We start from the raw sequence: 20,346 nt of genomic DNA on the forward strand, positions 1-20,346 counted from the left end.
GGAATAAATCCTGAGAAAATGCATAGATTTATCATGAAAAGGAAAATGGAAAATGGTATTGTAAAATTACTCTTTCACTTTGGGAATTGAGAAGCTTTTTTCTATTGGTGGTTTTCATTCAGTTTGCATATACATTTATTATGTAACCAAACTACATTTGTGTGTATGTGTGTGTTTGTGTGCGTGGACAGGATTTTGACATGCTAATAACCTTTCCATGCTCCACAGACTACCCAAGGAAGCCTAACTATTAAGTTAGGTTCCTATTTAAGATTAAATTGTATAAAGTCATCCTCACAGCAAATTACAAAAAAATATGAATAGTGGATATCAAGTCACATTTAACACTGCGAGACCCTTAAGTTCTCTCCTGCCAGCTTTTCTTCCCCCATCGCCTGACTCTATTCCTAAACCTACTGTTTGCATACTGTCTCTAACATTGAGAACAGTGAATGATAAATTTTAAAGAGGAGACCCAGAAAAGTGAATGTTTAAAGCCAGTGGAATTTTTATTAGTAGCAGAATGTAAGATAAATTATGATTTTGGAGATGGGAGTGTATGAGTGTTTGTAAAATCTTATCTGCGCACCTCCACACCTGGTCTACCCATCCAAGAAAGCCTAATTCTAGTGGTTACCTCTATGCCCATTTTTCCCCTTTACTTTTCATGAATGTGTGGAAATGATTAAAATGCATTTCCTTTTACTGATCATTATTAAAGCCAATTTTATCTGAGAATATATATTTCACTATTCTAGTAAAAATATATTTTAAAATGAGATGACTAAAAAACGGCATTGGACATTACAAAGTTATTGGGGAGATGAGAGTGCAATTTCAGCAGAACAGTATAAAGAAATAAATGAAGACAATGAACATTTATGAATGAATAAGGGAATGAACCTGTACTAATTTTATTAATCCTTTTAAAATATCAAATCAAATTAAACAGTACCATAATAGTGATTAAAAATCTGGGACCTGGAGTTAGATTGCTTGGGTTTAATCCTAGTTCCTTCATTAAACTTTGTGTGCCTTAGTTTTCTCATTTACAAAATGGATCTAATAGTTTCTCCCTAATAAAATCGTTGTAAGGATTAAATTAGAAATCTATGTACGATGCCTCATGACAATTAATACTTCATAAATGTTAGCTGCTATTACGAGATAGTAATATATAGTTTGTTACTAAATTTCCAAGAAGAACATACTTGACCTGACCTCCAATACCATCCTGTGCTTCTTTAAAAGTTTTCTTATTTATTGATAGGCCGGGCACGGTGGCTCACATTGCTTGAGGCTAGGAGTTCCAGATCAGCCAGGCCAACATGGTGAAACCCCATCTCTACTAAAAATACCAAAATTAGCCAGGCTTGGTGGCGGGCGCCTGTAATCTCAGCTACTCAGGAGGCTGAGGCAGGAGAATCGCGGGAGCCCGGGAGGCGGAGGTTGCAGTGAGCCGAGATCGAACCACTGCACTTCAGCCTGGGCGACAGAGCAACACTCTGTATACACTTAAAAAAAGGGGAAGAAAAAGAATTCATTGATAGACAAAATTTAGTTTATTAACTAATTTAGTGATTAACAAAAGTTCTGCTTCTCTTATAAGGAGAATTATTTGATACCTACTGTCTCCCATTTCTCTTTGGCTGCCAGGAAGCTGAGAGGCAAGTTGTTAATTTAACAAAACCAAGTAGGCATCTGACAGTTTCCCGCCTCTGACTTCAAACTGATGATTTCTCTGACTCTGATTTTTTATATCTGTAAGATTAAATTGCTGTTAGTGTTTGGTTCAGAGAGCTGTGCCCTTTCACAAGTGTAAAAGATCTTGGAGAGAGGTTACTGTCCTGATTCACTTTTGGATCTAGGTAACCACTTGGTAACAGCCTCCGCCTCTGGCTCCTCCCCTTCTCCCTGCCGTGTCCCTCCTTCCCTCCCCACACCCCCTCGCCTCTGGCCCCGCCCCTTCTCCCTGCCGCTTCCCTCCTCCCAGCCCCCTTGCCTCTGGCTCCTCCCCCTTTTCCCTGTCACGTACCTCCTGTGCAGCCCCCCACCCTCTCCTCTGGCTCCTCCTCTTCTTCCCTACCGCGATCCTCCTTCCGGACCCCGGACCCCAGCCCACCTCTGGCTCCTTCCCGTCTTTCCTGCCGCACTCCACCTTCCCGACACCGCCCCTCCGCCTCTAGCTCCTCCCGTTCTCTCCTGCTGCACTTCTCCTTCACGACCCCGCCTCCCGGTCTCTGGCTCCTCCCCTTCTCTTCTGCGGCGCTCCTCCTTTCCGACCCCTCCCCCGCCTTTGGCTCCGCCCCCACTCCTGCCGCCCTCCTCCTTCCCGGCCCCGCCCCCCTGACCGCCTCTGGCTCCTACCCCCTCCCGCCTCTTGCTCCTCCCCTTCCCCCCTGTCGGGCCCTGGCAGGAAGAGGTGGTGCCAGGGCTGTTGCTAGGATACGACCAGTAACTGAGAATGCGGCGAGTATTGAAGCTGCTTCTTAGGAGCCTCGGGAAGCACTTCGACGAGAATAATTGCTTTTCGTACACAGGTAGGAGGACAGGTTTTGACGCTTAGACCCAGCCTAGAGCCGGTAACAGCCGCGCTGGACTCTGAGTTCTGTGTGTGGGGCAGTGATTCCCGCCTGAGCTCCTGGGGCTGCCTGGTCGGTAGGGAATGTTCCGCCTTTACTTAAAAAACCGTGCGAAGCATTCCATCTTTCTCGGCTCCTTTTCTGGCTCCTCCCCTCTGGTATGGGACTTGAAGCAGCAGCATCAAGCTGGGAGGTACACCTCACCTCACACCCCGAGTGCTTATCGCGGTAATTGCATAGAAGAAGTGTGTATAATCCAAACCTGGCACTAGAAACTCTTAGCCTTCCGTGGCAATCATTCTCATATTAAGTCGAGGGATTTTAGACTTTCCTCACCTGGCACTCTCACTCCTTCCTCTCCACCCGTGGTCTTTGCCTCTTAACAAGCTTAAAAATTCAACAGACCTGTTTGGTAGAAAGTAATATTGGATCCCTGCCTTACTAATTATACTACATTCTAAATGTATTAAGCTTTAAATGATAGGGAATGAAATGTAGGTGAAAAGGGAGACGTTTTTGTATGCAAACATGATAGAGGTTGCTCTTTTAAACAATAAGATTAAAACATTTACATTTGAATAGATAATACATAAAAAAAAGTACGAATAGTAAAAAGAATGAAGAGTGAAAATCCACCATCTACCCATTTCTCCCCATCTCCAGGCCACCTTCCAGAGGTGCTTTAGACATATGCAAATAGGTAGGTACACCTGTAACATTGTGCATACTATTCTGTGATTGGCTTTTACACTTAAGACTGTGTGTCCAGTTGTTTTCTATCAGTATTTACACATCTGTCTCATGTATTTATGGATGAATTTATGTATTTATGTTTCATTGTGAGAAGGTGTTTTGAAGCGTATCAGGAAATTTGGAAACTCTCATAAGCAAAAAGATTGATAAATGTCACTACCTAACAATCTAAAACTTCCGTATAGTAAGAGAAAACAAACAACATCAAACATACAATGGGAAATATAAGTGCAACACACAACAAAGGGATATTTAATTATTAGGACTCATAAAACAATATAAGGATGTAAGGAAACAGTCAAGGGGAACTTCTCGGGGCTGTAAAAGAAAACAGTGATGGAATTTAACAAAATTAAGATCTGTATGCCCTTCGACTTGTCCCTTCTAATTCTAGGAACTCATTTTCAGTATACTTACACATATATGCAGAGATAGATGTGTAAGATGTTTGTTGCAGCGCAATTTTTAATAGTAAAAAACTAGAGACAGCTTAAATGTGCATCAGTGAGCAACAGTTGACTACAACGTGGCTTAGCCTTGCAAAGAAATTACTGTGAAGTTGTTGAAAAGAATGCGGCAGAATCATATTTTACGTAAAAATAAATGTTAAGCACATATAAGTCATAAAACAGTGTTAAAGTTTAAAAATAAACAGAAATATAGTTTATAAAAGACATCGATATGATCATAAACAAATTTAAATGTATATATATTATATAATTGTAGCTTTATAGACAATTCCTGGAAAGATAAACTGCCTAACAATGAGAAATAAAATTAGCATGTCTGGAATACTTTTACTTCTTATTTTATCCCCTTCTGTTCTGTTAGATTTTTTTTCTAGTAAGCACATATTACTCTCTTAAAAACAGCCAAATGAACAATAACAATAATGAAAAAACAATTTTGAAAAGTCTTTTCCAACTGTAGCTTTCCAAACTGGGTTGAAATTTCACATTTTACATTTCACACTTTAATATGTGTGTTTTGTTATTCACGTTTAATATTTGCTGCAGTGAGAGTTTACACATATTTATGTATGTAAGTAGAGCATATTAATATATGCATATGGGGGGTATTAGGAACCAATAAAATTAGCTCCTTGTTCTAGATGGGTGAAAAAAAGTCTGCTGAATATTTTCTACTCTATTTTAAATAATAGTCATGTTTCTTACTTAAGAATAAAAGACATTCTCCGATAATGTATCTGATGGCAAAATCGTTAGTTAAATTCTGGATCTGACCACCACTAACCTACCATGAGGCATTCCTGGGCCTTAGCTTTTTCATCTGCAGGGAGATCAAGTTCTAGACTTTTTCTTAATCACCAGGACCCCTTTTCTGTTCTCTCCCCAAACCCCCGTGGACGCCTACCCTGATATACAGCACAGTTTAGTGGTTAAAGACATGGGTTCTGGATCCAGACTGCCTGGATTTGGATCCCAGATATACCGCTTACTAGCTCTGTGTTCTTGAAGATATTACTTAACCTCTCTGTGCTAATTTCTTTATCTGTAAAATGGGCATAATAATATCATCTGTGAGAAATAATTTAGTGTAAGTACTTGCTAATATGCTTTATTTTTAAAGTATTTTTTCTCCTACTTTATAAAATGAGTAATTATGTAATACCTAGGAGACATTATTAATGTATAATTATCGCTAGCCATTTGGAAATTTTAGGAATAGTTCATTACTAATTAGCCAACATTTATTATGTGCTTATTGTGTGCCAGGCACTGTTTGCTAAGTACTGTATATACACAATTTTATTTAATTATTGGAAGAACCTTTGATGTTGAAACTACTAATATCCCATTTCACAAGTGAGGAAAACAAGACTTAGGTTAAAACACATCTGTATCTCAAAGTCATATAGCTAGTAAGTATCAGGAACTGTGAGGGGTCTGGTGTTTTACCCTACATACAAACTAATAAGTTAGTCACTGTTTCTTGGATGCTGGGTCAAAGGGCACATAGCAAAAGAAGTAGCCAGTGCTTCAAGTTTGTGCCAATTTCCCAAGCCCCCCAAGTCCAACAGGGGAAACACAGTGAGTCTACATGGACGCCTGCACATGGGGAATTTACTGCTTTTATAGTAAACCAAAGAAAGCCTGCTCTTTGTTTCAAGGGGAAGAGTTTATCTCAACCTTTGCAGTTTCTCAGTGCAAACACAACCCTGAGAAATGGTCTGGGTAAACAGTGGTCATGGCATTGCGTTTTTGTCACACCCCACAAGAACGTGTAGGGACACTCAAGACCCATGGCTGATTGCTTCTTTCGACAGGAAGTTGTTAAGTCTGGATTCAAACTCAGGTGGGCTGGCTTCACAGTCAGCCCTCCTGAAATTCCACTTCAGGAAATCAAAGCTGAGAATCACTGTACTGCATGGTAATGAAGTCATGACTTAGAAACCTTGACACTTCTTGTTTTTAGGTTGAGTAAATGCTTATCACTGCTAACCATCATAAACACAGTTGCTAATCACCTTCTTTATCAACAACTAACATCTTGAAAACATGTAATTATTTGGGTCATTTATTCATATCATTAATTAAGGACCTTCTGTGAACCTTAGGCACTACTATACATACAATCTACAGGTAACAGAACTATGATCTGTGTGTGTGTGTGTGTGTGTGTGTGTGTGTGTGTGTGTGTGTGTGTGTTTGTGTGTGTTTATTTAGACAGAGTCTTACTCCATGTCTCTGGCTGGAGGGCAGTGGTGACATCTTGGCTCACTACAATCTCCACCTCCCTGGCTGAAGCGATCCTCCCACCTCAGCCTCCCGAGTAATTAGAATTACAGGTGCATGCCACAATACAATGCCCAGTTAAGTTTTGTATTTTTTGTAGAGACAGGGTCTCACTGTGTTGCCTAGGCTGGTATTGAATTTCTAGGCTCAAGGGATCTGACCATCTCGGCCTCCCAAAGTGCTGGGATTACAGGTGTGAGTTACTGTGCCCAGCCCTCATCTCGTTTATAAGGAGATAGATTGCTTGGAGGGGAACAATCTAGGACACCTAATGTACTAAAATTAGGGTGAAATGAATATAAGCATTAGGAACCATAGCAACTAGGAAATGGAGACAGACACATTGAGGAGGAAGGTGGAGGGGTATGAATTTATCCAGTACCTGTCAAAGGAACTTTATGGTATGTGGCTTCTGTTTCTAACTGCATTGATTTCACATGTCTCATGGCTTTAAATACCATAGACTTCTGACTCTCCAATTTCCAGGCCAGCATCTTCTCAGAACTTCAAACTGCTAACCCAGTGTCCAATGGGCATCTCAAACTCACATGGCCCAAATCAGAAACTGATCTAACTTCCATGCATACTCAGGTCTCCTTTATTTGAAGTTTTCCTTATTTCTGTAAATGTAGCTTTATCCTTCTGGTTACTCGGGCTAAAAATGTTAGCAGTATCCTTGATTCCTCTCTTTATCTCGTGGCTCACATCTAATTCATCGCTAAATCCTTTCAGCTCTATTTTAACGCCTGTAATCCCAGCACTTTGGGAGACCGAGACGGGCGGATCACAAGGTCAGGAGATCGAGACCATCCTGGCTAACACGGTGAAACCTCGTCTCTACTAAAAAAATACAAAAAACTAGCCGGGCGAGGTGGCGGGCGCCTGTAGTCTCAGCTACTCGGGAGGCTGAGGTAGGAGAATGGCCTGAACTCGGGAGGCGGAGCTTGCAGTGAGCTGAGATCCGGCCACTGCACTCCAGCCCAGGTGACAGAGTGAGACTCCGTCTCAAAAAAAAATGATATATATATATATAACCAGAATCCAGTCAGCACTTCTCACCATCTCCTCTACTGTCACCCAGGTCCATTTCACCTCATGTCAAGGTTACTACAATAGATTCCAGTAGACTCCTGATGTCCTACCAGCTTCCCACTCCCCTACCTTCCACAATCTAATGCCCTCTCCCCACAGCCTCCTCTCTGGCTTTATTTTCTATTGCTCTTTTCTTAACTCACTGCTGTCTAGCCACATAAGTTGATTAGCTAGTTATTCCTCAGATATGTGATGCTTCTCATTTCTTCATTTGTCCTCATGCCTTGCTTATTTTCTCAGTTCAGCCTCCTGTTCAGATGTCATTTTAACCAGGGAGGCATTCCTTCCCCACCACATATATTTAGCAAAACTTGCCCCTCTACTCTGCCATACTCTTTCCTGATAGTCTCATACTTCCTAGCCACCTTCTTTGCTTAATATTTTGCTACCTCTTATCTTTATCTGATCCATGTGTATTTTACTAATTTAGTTATTACTTGTCCATTTTCCTCACTAGAAAATCAGCTTTTTTTTTTACTGCAGATCAAAATCTCTGCAGTAAAAACTGCAAACTACCAACCAGATCAAAATCCCTGCAGTAAAAAAAATTTATATTCTAGTGAGGAAAATGGGCAAGTAACAACTAAATTAGTAAAATATATACTGGGTCAGATAAAGATATGTACCAAATATCACACGTGTCCAATAAATATGTACAATAATTATGTATCAACAAAAATTTAAACGTTTTTGAAAAGCCTTGTCCATGGCTGTGTGTAGAAACATAGAAGTGTCTCTACACACAGCTAAAAGGGGGACTGGTTATGAGTAGGTACCCAATAAAAATTAGTTGAAAGCATGAATGAATTCAGCCATGGCCAATGCTTTTCAAAACTTAAAACATTTTTGTTTATACATAATTGTTGTACATATTTATTGGGCAACTATAATATTTGATACATGCATACAATTTGTAATAATCAAGGTAATTAGGATATCCATTACCTTATCATTTCTTTGTTCTGGGAATATTCCAAAACTTTTCTTCTAGCTGTTTTGAAATATAAAATATTGTTAACTATAGTCACCCTACAGTGCTATCACACATAGAACTTACTCCTTCTATCTAAATGTATTTTTAAACCCCTTAACCAACCTTACTTCATCCCTGCTCCCCCTGCCCTTCTCAGCTTCTGGTAACCATCATTCTGCTCTCTACTTTTGTGAAATCAACTTTTTAAGCTCCTCCTTATGAATGAGAACATGTGATATTTGTCTTTCTGTGCCTTGCTTATTTTACTTAACATAATGTCCCCTAGTTTCACCCACGTTGTTGCAAATGACAGAATTTCATTGTTTTTTATGGCTTGATAGTATTTCATTGTGTGTATATATGCCACATTTTCTTTCTTTATTCGGTGGTAGACACTTAGGTTGATTGGCCATTGTGGATAGTACTGCAGTAAACATGAGAGTGCAGATATCTCTTCAATATGCTGATTTCCTTTCTTTTGGATATATACCCAGCAGTGGAATTGCTGGATTATGTGGTAGAACTATTTTTAGTTTTTTGAGGAACCTTCCTGCTGTTTTCTACAATGGCTGTAGTAATTTACATTTCCCACTAACAGTGTACTACCATTCCCCTTTCTTTGCATCCTTGCCAGCATCTGTTATTTTCTTTTTGATGATAGTCATTTTAACTGGGGTGAGATGATGTCTTATTGTGGTTTTGATTTGCATTTCTCTGATTATTACTGATGTTGAGTATTTTTTCATATACCTGTTGGCTGTTTTTATGTCTTCTTTTGAGAAATGTACAGTGATTATATTGATGAAAAACAATTTAGTGGGTAGTTGAGGTATGATTAGGGAGGCCTCCCTGGAAACTGAGACATGGAAGATGAGGAATTAGTCGTAAAGATTTGTAGTAACAGGCCAGGTGCAGTGGCTCATGCCTATAATCCCAGCACTTTGGGAGACTGAGGTGGGCAGATCACGAGGTCAGGAGTTTGAGAGGTCGGGAGTATGAGACCAGCCTGGCCAACATAGTGAAACCGTGTCTCTACTAAAAATACAAAAATTAGCCAAGCGTGGTGGTGGGTGCCTATAATCCCAGCTATTTGGGAGGCTGAGGCAGGAGAATTGCTTGAACTGGGAGGCGAAGGTTGCAGTGAGCTGAGATCGCACCACTGTACTGTAGCCTGGGTGACAGAGCCAGACTCTATCTCAAAAAAAGTTTGTAGTAACACATTTTTGACAGAGGAAACTTAAAATGCAAAATCCCCAAGAGGGAGATCAGCCCTAGACACGATAAAAGGTGGGATTGGTTAGAAGATGAGGTCAGAGAGGCAGGGGCTAGATCATTTACGACCTTGAAGGCCATGGTCAGTAGTTTGGATTTTATTCTGGAAAGCATTTTATTTTAGAGGTGTTTTAGTAAGTATGAGAGGGGCATGGTATGATTTTCTTTAAAAAATATTTTTCTGGCTGCTGTGAGAATAATGGAATTTTTTGGCAGGGGTTGGTGGGGTGGGAGTTTCAAGAATGAAATTAAGGTAACCAGCTGAGACTGTTGCAGTAGTACTTTCAAAATATGACAGGATGATAGACAAAAGTAGACTGAGACTAAATTTTCAGGTCAGTATTGACAGTGCTTTTTGAGTGGCTGGATAATAGGTGAGCAAAAGAAAAAAAATAAAGGATTACTCTAAAAGTAGACCTTCCTTGGTTGTGTTATATTATTGTTTTATTGTACTGTTAGATATAATTTACTCCTGTTACAGTTATGAAATTTATTATCTTAGGCCTATTGGATCAACTTTCATATGGGCATTCAAGCTGGTTTAATCCTTTTCCACCTTATTAGATAGATGTAGGCATGGTTTGCCCTTTAGGTGTTATACCTTGGGAGTACTTTTAAATGTTGTGTCTATTAAATGGGGCCTTATTCACACTGGGTAGTGTCAGATGGAACCTAACCAAGTTTCAGAGTTTAGGTGAGCAAGCATTGTTCTTGCTGGCTGTAGGAAAGACAATATAATTGCTGTTGTGAGATGATCATTCTTACTAGACAGCTGTAAGAATAATCACTAGATGCTGACTCTCAGAGGGTTTTTTGGTGTTGGTCCATGGATGCTTCTTATTCCTCATGGAAGACAGTTCCCCATGGTTCTCTAGAATTTCTGCTTAAGAGACACTGACAGCTTTGTTTTGAATTTTCTTTTCAAGGGTATTTGTATAGTGAACAGTCTTAAAAGATATAGAGTCTGTTTCTAAAGCAGAGGTCAGATTTATCTGTCTAGTATAATAACAATGGTATCTTCCTCCAAGGCAGAGGTTGGGCATATTTGCTTGCAGTCCATTATAAAGGATTGGAGTTTCTAAGCTTGGGGTTTCTTAGCTGTGATGCAAACCCACTGTGTCTATGGCATCTAATTGGGCATTCCACATTGTTCCTCTGGGATTTGGGGGAGCAGGGATCCTGTGTGAATATAAAGCTCATGCTATCTGCTGTACCATGAGTAATAAAGTCCTTTGTTTCCTACCCAGGAGTCTTATGTATTCTGAAAGCATTCATGAAACTATGGCAGGCTAAATTGTTAGGTTGTAGGTAGGATAAAATCTCAGACCTGTCACAATTCTTAGTTCCTATTCCTAAAGAGGCTTTAGCACACTTGATTGCATACTCTCCTAGCCACCTTGTGTTTTCCCTACTCTACTAAACCTATGATGTCTTATCTAATATTTTAAACAGGTAATACATTTACATTGTTTAAAAATAAAAATATTAAAAGTAATACATTGAGAATTCTGGAGCCCACCCTTGTTCTGGCCACTTCCTACTCACCTTGACCCCATCAGATAACTAGTTTTCTCAGTTTCTTTCATACTTTTCTGAGTGTTTCTTTGTCCAGGTAGAAACAAACACAAATATATATTCTTATTTCACCTTCTTTCTTTTTCTCACTTGGTATATCTTGGAGTGTGACTTTTGTCAACATATAGAGTACTTCATCCTCTTCCTCTTTCTTCTTTTTTATTTAGCTTCTTTATTAAGTATAGCACAAAATCAAAAAGCCATATAAAACACGTATACATATTAATGAATTATGATAAGGTAAATGCCCTTTTTATCATTTTCACCCCCACAACAGATATGCCATATGATTGTTTTGTATTTCTATGTGTGTATGACTTTATGATATTATTATTTTTTTATTATACTTTAATTTCTAGGGTACATGTGCAGAAAGTGCAGGTTTGTTACATATGTATACATGTGCCATGTTGGTGTGCTGCACCCATTAACTCGTCATTTACATTAGGTAGATCTCCTAATGCTATCCCTCCCGCCCCCGCTCCCCACAATAGCATCCAGTGTGTAATGATCCCCTTCCAGTGTCCAAGTGATCTCATAGTTCAATTCCCACCTATGAGTAAGAACATGCAGTGTTTGGTTTTCTGTTCTTGTGATAGTTTGCTGGGAATGATAGTTTCCAGCTGCATCCATGTCCCTACAAAGGACATGAACTCATCCTTTTTTATGGCTGCATAGTATTCCATGGTGCATATGTGCCACATTTTCTTAACCTGGTCTGTCACTGATGGACATTTGGGTTGATTCCAAGTCTTTGCTATTGTGAATAGTGCCGCAGTAAACATATGTGTGTGTGCATGTGTCTTTATAGCAGCATGGCTTATAATCCTTTGGGTATATCCCCAGTAATGGGATGGCTGGGTCATATGGTATTTCTAGTTCTAGATCCTTGAGGAATCGCCACACTGTTTTCCACAATCGGTGAACTAGTTTACAATCCCACCAACAGTGTAAAAGTGTTCCTATATCTCCACATCCCCTCCAGCACCTGTTGTTTCCTGAATTTTTAATGATTGTCATTCTAACTGGTGTGAGATGGGATCTCATTGTGGTTTTGATTTGCATTTCTCTGATGGTGAGTGATGATGAGCATTTTTTCATGTGTCTGTTGGCTGTATGAATGTCTTCTTTTGAGAAGTATCTGTTCATATCCTTTGCCCACTTTTTGATGGGGTTGTTTGTTTTTTTTCTTGTAAATTTGATTGAGTTCTTTATAGGTTCTGGATATTAGCCCTTTGTCAGATGAGTAGATTGCAAAAATTTTCTCCCATTCTGTAGGTTGCCTGTTCACTCTGATGGTAGTTTCTTTTGCTGTGCAGAAGCTCTTTAGTTTAATTAGATCCCATTTGTCAATTTTGACTTTTGTTGCCGTTGCTTTCGGTATTTTAGACATGAAGTCCTTGCCCATGCCTATGTCCTGAATGGTATTACCTAGGTTTTCTTCTAGGGATTTTATGGTTTTAGGTCTAACATTTAAGTCTGTAATCCATCTTGAATTAATTTTCGTGTAAGGAGTAAGGAAAGGATCCAGTTTCAGCCTTCTACTTATGGCTAGCCAATTTTCCCAGCACCATTTATTAAATAGGGAATCCTTTCCCCATTTCTTGTTTTTGTCAGGTTTGTCAAAGATCAGATGGCTGTAGATGTGTGATATTATTTCTGAGTGCTCTGTTCTGTTCCATTGGTCAGTATCTCTGTTTTGGTACCAGTACCGTGCTGTTTTGGTTACTGTAGCCTTGTAGTATAGTTTGAAGTCAGGTAGCGTGATGCCTCCAGCTTTGTTCTTTTGGCTTAGGATTGTCTTGGCAATGCGGGGTCTTTTTTGGTTCCATATGAATTTTAAAGCAGTTTTTTCCAATTCTGTGAAGAAACTCATTGGTAGCTTAATGGGGATGGCATTGAATCTATAAATTACCTTGGGCAGTATGGCCATTTTCACAATATTGATTCTTCCTATCCATGATTTTGGTGTGTTCTTCCATTTGTTTGTGTCCTCTTTTATTTCACTGAGCAGTGGTTTGTAGTTCTCCTTGAAGAGGTCCTTTACATCCCTTGTAAGTTGGATTCCTAGGTATTTTATTCTCTTTGAAGCTATTGTGAATGGAAGTTCATTCATGATTTGGCTTTCTGTTTGTCTGTTACTGGTGTATAAGAATGCTTGTGATTTTTGCACATTGATTTTGTATGCTGAGACTTTGCTGAAGTTGCTTATCAGCTTAAGGAGATTTTGGGCCGGGCGCGGTGGCTCAAGCCTGTAATCCCAGCACTTTGGGAGGCCGAGACGGGTGGATCACGAGGTCTGGAGATCGAGACCATCCTGGCTAACACTGTGAAACCCTGTCTCTACTAAAAAATACAAAAAACTAGCCGGGCGAGGTGGCGGGCGCCTGTAGTCCCAGCTACTTGGGAGGCTGAGACAGGAGAATGGCGTAAACCCGGGAGGCAGAGCTTGCAGTGAGCTGAGATCCGGCCACTGCACTCCAGCCCGGGCAACAGAGCGAGACTCCGTCTCAAAAAAAAAAAAGGAGATTTTGGGCTGAGACAATGGGGTTTTCTAAATATGCAATCATGTCATCTGCAAACAGGGACAATTTGACTTCTTCTTTTCCTAACTGAATGCCCTTTATCTCTTTCTCTTGCCTGATTGCCCTAGCCAGTACTTCCACCACTATATTGAATAGGAGTGGTGAGAGAGGGCATCCCTGTCTTGTGCCAGTTTTCAAAGGGAATGCTTCCAGTTTTTGCCCATTCAGTATGATATTGTCTGTGGGTTTGTTATAAATAGCTCTTATTATTTTGAGATACGTTCCATCAATACCGAATTTATTGAGAGATTTTAGCATGAAAGGCTGTTGAATTTTGTCAAAGGCCTTTTCTGCATCTATTGAGATGATCATGTGGTTTTTGTCTTTAGTTCTGTTTATATGCTGGATTACTTTTATTGATTTGCGAATGTTGAACCAGGCTTGCATCCCAGGGATGAAGCCCACTTGATCATGGTGGATGAGCTTTTTGATGTGCTGCTGGAATCGGTTTGCCAGTATTTTATTGAGGATTTTTGCATCGATGTTCATCAGGGATATTGGTCTAAAATTCTCTTTTTTTGTTGTGTCTCTGTCAGGCTTTGGTATCAGGATGATGTTGGCCTTGTAGAATGAGTTAGGTAGGATTCCCTCTTTTTCTATTGATTGGAATAGTTTCAGAAGGAATGGTACCAGCTCTTCCTTGTACCTCTGATAGAATTTGGCTGTGAATCCGTCTGGTCCTGGACTTTTTTTGGTTGGTAGGCTATTAATTATTGCCTCAATTTCAGAGCCTGCTATTGGTCTATTGAGGGATTCAACTTCTTCCTGGTTTAGCCTTGGAAGAGTGTAAGTGTCCAGGAAATTACCCATTTCTTCTAGGTTTTCTAGTTGATTTGCGTAGAGATGTTTATAGTATTCTCTGATGGTAGTTTGTATTTCTGTGGGGTCAGTGGTGATATCCCCTTTATCACTTTTTATTGCGTCTATTTGATTCTTCTCTCTTTTCTTCTTCATTAGTCTTGCTAGTGGTTTATCAATTTTGTTGATATTTTCAAATAACCTGCTCCTGGATTCATTGATTTTGTTGGAGGGTTTTTTGTGTCTCTATCTCCTTCAGTTTTGCTCTGATCTTAGTTATTTCTTGCCTTCTGCTAGCTTTTGAATGTGTTTTCTCTTGCTTTTCTAGTTCTTTTAATTGTGATGTTAGGGTGTCAATTTTATATCTTTCCTGCTTTCTCTTGTGGACATTTAGTGCTATAAATTTCCCTCTACACACTGCTTTAAATGTGTCCTAGAGATTTTGGTATGTTGTATCTTTGTTCTCATTGGTTTCAAAGAACATCTTTATTTCTGCCTTCATATCGTTATGTACCCAGTAGTTATTCAGGAGCAGGGTGTTCAGTTTCCATGTAGTTGAGCGGTTTTGATTGAATTTCTTAGTCCTGAGTTCTAGTTTGATTGCACTGTGGTCTGAGAGACAGTTTGTTATAAGTTCTGTTCTTTTACATTTGCTGAGGAATGCTTTACTTGCAATTATGTGGTCAATTTTGGAATAAGTGCGATGTGGTGCTGAGAAGAATGTATATTCTGTTGCTTTGGGGTAGGGAATTCTGTAGATGTCTATTAGGTCTGCTAGGTGCAGAGTTGAGTTCAAGTCCTGGATATCCTTGTTAGCCTTCTGACTCTTTGATCTGTCTAATGTTAACAGTGGGGTGTTAAAGTCTCCCATTATTATTGTATGGGAGTCTAAGTCTCTTTGTAAGTCTCTAAGGACTTGCTTTATGAATCTGGATGCTCCTGTATTGTGTGCATATATATTTAGGATAGTTAGCTCTTCCTGATGAATTGATCCCCTTACGATTATGTAATGGCCTTCTTTATCTCATTTGATCTTTGATGGTTTAAAGTCTGTTTTATCAGAGACTAGGATTACAGCCCCTGCTTTTTTTTGTTTTCCATTTGCTTGGTAGATCTTCCTTCATCCCTTTATTTTGAGCCTATATGTGTCTCTGCGTGTGAGATGCGTCTCCTGAATACAGCAAACTGATGGGTCTTGTCTCTTTATCCGGTTTGCCAATCTGTGTCTTTTAGTTGGACCATTTAGTCCATTTACATTTAAGGTTAATATTGTTATGTGTGAACTTGATCCTGTCATTATGATATTAGCTGGTTATTTTGCTCGCTAGTTGACGCAGTTTCTTCCTAGCATCGATGGACTTTACATTTTGGCATGTTTTTGCAATGGCTGATACCTGTTGTTCCTTTCCAACTTTAGTGCCTCCTTCAGGATCTCTTGTAGGGCAGGCCTGGTGGTGACAAAATCTCTAAGCATTTGCTTGTCTGTAAAGGATTTTATTTCCCCTTCACTTGTGAAACTTAGTTTGGCTGGATATGAAATTCTGGGTTGAAAATTCTTTTCTTTAAGAATGTTGAATATTGGCCTCCACTCTCTTCTGGCTTGGAGAGTTTCTGCTGAGAGATCTGCTGTTAGTCTGGTGGGCTTTTCTTTGTGTGTAACCCAACCTTTCTCTCTGGCTACCCTTAACATTTTTTCCTTCATTTCAACTTTGGTGAATCTGACAATTATGTGTCTTGGAGTTGCTCTTCTCGAGGAGTTTCTTTGTGGCATTCTCTGTATTTCCTGAATTTGAATGTTAGCCTGCCTTACTAGGTTGGGGAAGTTCTTCTGGATGATATCCTGCAGAGTGTTTTCCAACTTGGTTCCATTTTCCCCCTCACTTTCAGGCACCCCAATCAGACGTAGATTTGGTCTTTTCACATAATCCCATATTTCTTGAAGGCTTTGTTCATTTCTTTTTACTCTTTTTTTCTCTACACTTCTCTTCTCACTTCATTTCATTCATTTGATCTTCAATCACTGATACTCTTTCTTCCAGTTGATCGAGTCGGTTACTGAAGCGTGTGCATTTGTCACGTAGTTCTCGTGTTATGGTTTTCATCTCTATCAGTTCTTTTAAGGTCTTCTCTACATTGGTTATTCTAGTTAGCCATTCATCCATTCTTTTTTCAAGGTTTTTAGTTTCTTTGTGCTGGTTACATAGTTCCTCCTTTAGCTCTGAGAAGTTTGATTGACTGAAGCCTTCTTCTCTCAACTCGTCAAAGTCATTCTCCATCCAGCTTTGTTCTGTTGCTGGCGATGAGTTGCGTTGCTTTACAGGGGGAGATGCGCTCTGATTTTTTTGAATTTCCAGCTTTTCTGCCCTGCTTTTTCCCTATCTTTGTGGTTTTATCTGCCTTTGGTCTTTGATGATGGTGACGTACTGATGGGGTTTTGGTGTAGGTGTCCTTTCTTTTTGTTAGTTTTCCAACAGTCAGGACCCTCAGCTGCAGGTCTTTTGGAGTTTGCTTGAGGTCCACTTCAGACCCTGTTTGCCTGGGTATCAACAGCAGAGGCTGCAGAAGATAGAATATTGCTGAACAGCAAGTGTTGCTGTCTGATTCTTGCTCTAGAAGCTTCGTCTCAGGGGTGTACCCGCTGTGTGAGGTGTGAGGTGTCAGTCTGCACCTAGTAGGGGATGTCTCCCAGTTAGGCTACTCAGTGGTCAGGGACCCACTTGAGCAGGCAATCTGTCCATTCTCAGATCTCAGACTCCTTGCTGGGAGATCCACTGCTCTCTTCAAAGCTGTCAGATGGGGGCATTTACCTCTGCTGAGGTTTCTACTGCTTTTGTTTAGCTATGCCCTGTCCCCAGAGGAGCAGTCTACTGAGGCAGGCAGGCCTCCTTGAGCTGTGGTGTGCTCCACCGAATTCGAGCTTCCCAGTGGCTTTGTTTACCTACTTAAGCCTCAGCAATGGTGGGCACCCCTCCCCCAGCCTTGCTGCTGCCTTGCAGTTAGATCTCAGACTGCTGTGCTATCAATGAGGGAAGCTCCATGGGCGTGGGACCCTCCGGGCCAGGTGTGGGATATAATCTCCTGGTGTGCCATTTGCTAAGACCCTTGGTAAAGTGCAGTATTAGGGTGGGAGTTACCCGATTTTCCAGGTGTTGTGTGTCTCACTTTCCTTTGACTAGGGAAAGGAATTTCCTTCCCCCTTGCACTTCACAGGTGAGGTGATGCCTCGGCCTGCTTCAGCTCTCGCTGGTTGGGCTGCACCTGGGGACCAGCGCCAACTGTCTGACACGCCCCAGTGAGATGAACCCGGTACCTCAGTTGAAAATGCAGAAATCACCTGTCTTCTGTGTCGCTCATGCTGGGAGCTGGAGGCTGGAGTTGTTCCTATTCGGCCATCTTGGGCGCGCCCCAACATTATTTTTATACAGCCAAAGTGCATTTATATTTTCCCATATATTTTCACTTTCTTTGCTATTTATCATTTCCTATACCACTGACCTTACATCTGGAATCAGTTGTTTTTCCCTGCCTCGTCGATTTTCAAAAATTCTTATTGTTACTGAAATTCCTTTTGTCCTAGTCTTAATAGCACACTTTTTTTTTTTTCTTCCTACTGAAAGGAGCATTCATTGCTTTTACTTTTTGTTATATCTTTCTAGTAAGGGATAATCTAGACACAATAAAATTTACCCTCTAGTCTGGAGTGCTGTACATTTTAATAAACACATATAGTTTGCATAACCACTACCACAATTGAGATTTTGAGTGTTTCCATCACATAAAAAATCCCCACATCCTTCTGTGATCAACTCTTATCTTTACCCTTAGGCTTTGGTATATTTTCTAACTCTAGGATTTGTCATATAAATTGAGTCAATACTACACAGCCTTAGTAGAGCTGGCTTCTTCACTGAGCATAGTTTATTTGAGTTTCATCCATGTTATTGTGTGTACCAGTTGTCTTTATATGCACTCACTAGCACTTGCTATTAGAGAGCTTTAAAAATATTATTTTAATTATTCTAATAGGTATGTATTGCTATCTCATTGTGATTTGAAGTTTCATTTTTACAATGAGTAATGATATTGAGCTTTTTTTTATGTGTTTGTTCTCAGGGTTGAGACTGGGATGATCCAAATGATGCACCTAGGCCCAACATTTTAGGAGTCATTCATTTTCAGACACGAGTACAAGTGTAGAGTAGTGCAGGTACTTCACTTGCCTCAACCTAGGCCTGCCCCTGCTTAATTGCCTTCTATATGTATTCTGTGGTGAAGTGTCTGTTGAAATCGTTTACCCTTTTTAAATATTATTTTTTCATATTATTCTCTATATAGTCTGGATATAAGTCCTTTATCAGATATGCATTTTGTGAAAATTATCTTCCAGTCTATGATTTGTCTTTTTATTCTCCCAGTTGTGTTTTCTGAAGAGCAGAAGTTGTTGATTTTGTTGCTATTGCTGTTTTTAAAAGATACCATCTTGGCCAGTTTAGAGTGAGGATGACCCCTTAGATAGAAGCAAAAGCATTACCTCAGACTCTTCAAAGAGGGCAGATGAATATGTTGCTAGGAGTTAGGGCTTTGTTATGATATCCTCTTTCTAATTGGGCCATTAAGCTGTGTTACAGGAGAAAATAATCAAAATGGTGTTTTGTGTGTGTGTGTGTGTGTGTGTGTGTGTGTGTGTGTGTTTATTTTTTGTTTTTTTTTTTGTGGGTGAGAGACTGAAGAGGTTTCTTGACCTTTTTTAAAATTGAGCTTTGTTCAGGCTTTTCTCATTCCACTTCTTTCCCTCTTGATTGTTTTGAAATTTAAAAACTAATTTTCCGGTTTTTATTGCTTGTAGTAAGATTTAACTATGCATATTTAAGTAACGAAGTCTAGGGTTAAGAATATGTCCCCCTTGGAATGGGAGACCATAATTTTAAGTGAAATAACTCAGAAACAAAAAGTCAAATACTGTGTATTCTCACTTGTAAGTGAGAGTGAAATAACATCTGCACATGAACACAGAGAGTGGAATAATAGACATTGGAGACTTGAAAGAAAGGGAGCATGGGAAGGGTGTGAGGGATGAGAACTTACTCAGTGGGTACTATGTATACTATTTGGGTGATGGTCACAGTAAAAGCCCAGACTTCAAACTGCACTGTACTTATGCTCCCTAAATCTATACAAATAAAAAAAATTATAAACAGTATAAGGATTTGAGAGTTTGGTCTGGTTTTCCCTTCCCAATTTTGTATTATTGTCTAATATTTCAATTTACTATTATTTTGTATTAACAGTATTTGTTTCAATTTATCCATATGTTTATGATTTTTCACATTTACCTTTCCAAGTTGCACTTCAGACATCCCTTGAAATCATTTTCCTCCTTTGCATATATTCCTTAGAAGTTCCTTTAGAGCAAATATCTTGGTTGTAACTTAGTAACTAACTTGTAAATGCTTCTGTTTTCTTTCTTGTGAGGTAATTTTGCCGGGTGCACAATTCTAGGTTGATAGTTATCTTCTGTCAGTTAGCCTATTGTTGCATTGGCTACTATTTTTCTGATAAGTCTGCAGTGATTTTACTTTTCTTTGTATTAATGTCAGCAAATTAATATGATTCAAAACAGTAGCTGTTATGTTCTTTATCATTGTACTTTCAGGACCTTCTGTTTGTCCTTGATATTCTGTAATTTCATTACAATGTATATGGCTATTCATTATTTTTATTTAACCTGTTTGGTATATATTTATGTTATGCTTCCTGGATCTGAGGATCCATATTCTTTTATCAGTTTTGAAAAGTTCTCAGCTATTACCTTTTGAAATATTTTTCCTGGCCGGGCATCATGGCTCATGCCTGTAATCCCAGAACTTTGGGAGGCCGAAGCAGATGTATCACTTGAGGCCAGGAGTTTTAGACCAGCCTGGCCAACATGGCAAAACCCTGTCTACTGAAAATACAAAAAT

At 39.7% G+C, this 20,346-nt stretch overlaps 1 protein-coding gene across 1 annotated transcript in view; it reads left to right on the forward strand.

Moving 5' to 3' along the window:
- The first annotated feature begins 1,955 nt into the window (after positions 1 to 1,955).
- Positions 1,956 to 20,346, forward strand: part of IQUB (IQ motif and ubiquitin domain containing) — an 81,768-nt gene continuing 63,377 nt past the window's right edge. Inside the window, exon 1 of the mRNA XM_010367980.2 lies at positions 1,956 to 2,540. The gene's annotated coding sequence lies outside the window, so the exon portion shown is untranslated. The remainder of the gene's footprint in view (positions 2,541 to 20,346) is intronic.

The sequence above is a fragment of the Rhinopithecus roxellana genome, chromosome 6 (assembly GCF_007565055.1).
Source record: "Rhinopithecus roxellana isolate Shanxi Qingling chromosome 6, ASM756505v1, whole genome shotgun sequence".
Classification (NCBI taxonomy): Eukaryota; Metazoa; Chordata; class Mammalia; order Primates; family Cercopithecidae; genus Rhinopithecus; species Rhinopithecus roxellana.